This window comes from Mus caroli, chromosome 4, assembly GCF_900094665.2.
Source record: "Mus caroli chromosome 4, CAROLI_EIJ_v1.1, whole genome shotgun sequence".
NCBI classification, from domain to species: Eukaryota; Metazoa; Chordata; class Mammalia; order Rodentia; family Muridae; genus Mus; species Mus caroli.
The window spans coordinates 22,670,128-22,673,664 of record NC_034573.1 but is presented as its reverse complement, the minus strand read 5'-3'; the positions used below and the strand labels follow the sequence as shown (position 1 = coordinate 22,673,664).

At 40.4% G+C, this 3,537-nt stretch overlaps 1 pseudogene; it reads left to right on the top strand.

Annotated features, from left to right (window-relative positions):
* Positions 1 to 311: 311 nt before the first annotated feature.
* LOC110292443 lies at positions 312 to 1,079 on the top strand (annotated as a pseudogene).
* The last annotated feature ends 2,458 nt before the right edge of the window (positions 1,080 to 3,537 follow it).

Here is a 3,537-nt window from a genome sequence, read left to right as displayed (position 1 = left end):
GAGAGATTTATGTTAGTCTTGCCAATTTGAAATCTTTACGGTATCAGTCTTATCATAGAATAGCCTAAGCTAGATGAATTTTGGAATGTACCTGATTTCAATTTCTAAGTATAGGTGAAACAGGTCTCCAACCACACAGAAAATTTCCAAGTCAAAAAAAAGAATTCAGTATCTGGAAGAGGCTAAAGGAAGGAAATAAGTGGGGGAGTGATGTAATTCTAGTCAATTAAAAGTATAGTTTAGGGAAAGCAGCTACAATGCCGAGAAGAGAATGTAGAAACCTGATTTCCAGAAGCAGCTGGGTAGGCACCATGGCCGGGAGCACTGCCATAGAGGTGGTAAAGAGCAAGATCCAAGTTCTCCAGCAGCAGGTTGATGATCTGGAGGAGAAGGCCGAGCGGTTAAAGCAGGAAGTGGAGGGTGATTGGCAGGCCAAGAGTAGGCTGAAGCTGAGTTGGCCTCCTTGAACCGCAGGATCCAGCTGGTTGAAGAGGAGCTGGACTATGCCCAGGAGAGCCTTGGCATTGCTTTGCAGAAGCTAGAGGAAATAGAAAAGGCTGGTGACAATAGTGAGGGAAGTATGAAGGCTATTGAAAAATCAGGCTCTAAAAGATGAAGAAAAGATGGAACTACACTACAAGAAATCCAGCCAAAGGAAGCAAAGCACATTGCAGAAGAGGCAGATAGGAAGCATGAAGGGTAGCTTGTAAGTTGGTGATTACTGAAGGAGACTTGGAATGCACGGAGGAACGCGCCGAGCTGGCAGAGTCCTGTTGCCGAAAGATGGATGAGCAGATCAGACTGATGGACCAGAACCTGAAGTGCCTGAGTGCTGCTGAAGAAAAGAACTCTCAAAAAGAAGACAAGTATGAAGAAGAAATAAAGATTCTTGCTGATAAATTCAAGGAGGCAGAGAACCTTGCTGAGTTTGCTGAAAGATCGGTAGCCAAACTGGAAAAGACCATTGATGACTTGAAGTTAAGCTGAAGTGCACTAAAGAGGAGCATCTCTGTACACAAAGAATGCTGACACCCTCACCTCCCAGGGCCTCATGCTTGTTAGGCAAACCCCAGCCCTGAGCCAAAACTTGTCTCAGCTTTCCCAACTGCTCAAAAATGGGTCATGCTGCCTCTTAGTGTTCACTTGCCCACAAGGGAGACAGAGAAGGAAAATTATGTTTGCACCACTGATTTAGCCACATGAGTGTCAGTCATCTCATCGCCCTTTCCTAAAGTTGCTGTCTGTAAAGTGCCATCTCATTGAGCTCTGTATCAGTCAGTGATGGAGAAATCTTGATTGACTTATGAAAAAAAAGAGAACTTTTTAAATTTACATCATTTTGAAATTTTGTTTTTGGAGGTTGGGTTACCTTGGCCAACCCATTGCCGGTGAGAATTTTTTGCAGTCTGTAGGATAGTGGCGTGCTGATCTTTCAAGTGTCCCTACCCAATTGCCATGTTCTTATTGTCCTGTTAGGTGGGCACCCTGCAGATTACTGGCTTGTTTGTACTCTCCTCCAACCAAAGAAAAAGAACCCTGTAGAGAAACTGTTTTGACACTGAATATTAAAAAGTGACGTTTTTGAAATAAAGAACCAGTCCCTCCACAAAAAAGTATATTTTAAACAATAGCCAATATCCAGTTTATGAGTTCGTGAAAGTGTCTCAACTTCTCTTTGTTTTACTTCTTTCTAGAAGAGTGGGTTCCAACCGTCTTTAATACAGGTCCTCGTGTTCTGATAACCTCAAGTGTAAAATTATTTTTATTGCTATATCAGAACTGTAATTTTTTATTGCTATGATTCACAATGTAGATACATGTGTTTTCCCAATGGTTTTAGGCATCCATTGTAAAATGTTCATTCAACACACAAAGGAGGCATGACCAACAGGCTGAGAATCACTGTTCTAGAACATTTTGGAAATTTCTGGAGCTATGTGACCACACAGAAAACATTTAGTCAAGCCTGAGTTTAAAGATGTGATGAACAATATCTAGAAACTTGCTATATTCTTTCTGAGGCACCCCTGAAGTCACACAGAGGAAAACCCATTCTCACTTAAGACAAGTCTGAAGCTAATATCAGAAGTTGGAATCACTTAGAGGCAGGTGCTTCTCAGAGGATGAAGACAAGGTTTAGTCTTAGACTGTTAGATGTAATGAGATGCAACTTTTTTGTTATTAATCATTTCATTTATTTATGTCTCAAATGAAATCCCAGTTCCAGGGTACCCCCTCCACCAACCCCCATCCCACATGTGCCCTCACACTCCCTTTTATCTGAATGAGCATGCTCCCCCACCCACCCACACTCTCCTGCTCCACCACTACAGCATCCCCCTCTTCTGGGGCATCCAACCTCCTGGGACCAAGGGCTTCTCCTCCACTTGCTGTTGTGAAACAAACAAACAAACAAACAAACAAAAACCAAAAAAATACCCCAAAACAAAAACAAAATAACTCTCTTCGTTACCTTGCTATTCGGCTTGCCTGTTTCCAACTCACATTTTCCTCATAGCAGAGAAAATCTTCTCTTTCAAAAGAGCTTTGATACTTTTCTTTTCTAGGATAAAAAGGGTAGTCCTTCCCTCCTCCTGCTCATCTGTAGACATTATCCATCTCAGGAACCAATGTGGGTCATTTCTGTCTTATTTCAGTGTCTATGACACATACAATGTGGGAGTAATTCCTTAGAAGACTGGATTTATCATATTGTTCTATTTTTGATTAAATATTCTGTGTCTATCAGCCTTGTTACCAGCATAAACTTGTATATTAGGGTGTAGGTATAAAGAGGAAGGAAGTCACACTGTGTGTCTTCTTAACTTTGGTGATCATTTTATAGAAATGCCAAGGAGGTAGAACTAAAACATGAATAAATGCTTTAAAAATACTCCAGATTGTCTGGACGCATACTATTCTAAGATTAAGAGTAGACCACATTTGTGTTTCTAGTACTATGTAAATCTAAGACTAGAATAAGTTGTGTATTAATTACTTTTCTGTTGCTATGATAAAAAAACATAATCAAAAGCAAGTTATAGAAGGAGTTTATTTTTGCCTTACTGTTCCAGAGGGATAATAGTATGTTATAACTGGAGTCCTGGTAGCAAGTAGCAGACACAGTTGCTAGAGTTGGAAACTAAGAGATGTTTTACTCAACTACAAATACAAAGAGAGAGCACTGGAAGTGGATAAATCTATAAACTCTCAAATTCTACCCCAAGGAGATATACTTTCTCCAGTAAGATCATGCTTCCTCTATTTCACAAATAACACCAATAACAGAGGACAAATTATTCAAATCGTGTATTCTATAGAGTGAATGCTCATACAAAGTCAGGAAAATTACCACTGAGTTAATATTATGTTGGTCATCTACTGCTGTGCATCGGACCTCCCATTTCCTGTGCTTTATACACCCACTGAGACTCCACTTGCAAAAACTAATTTTTCCTATGCAAGTAGATATTACTTGGGGATCACCTTTTTGATAGGATTGGGAACTTATGTCCACATGTGCCTCTCAGTGCTGGG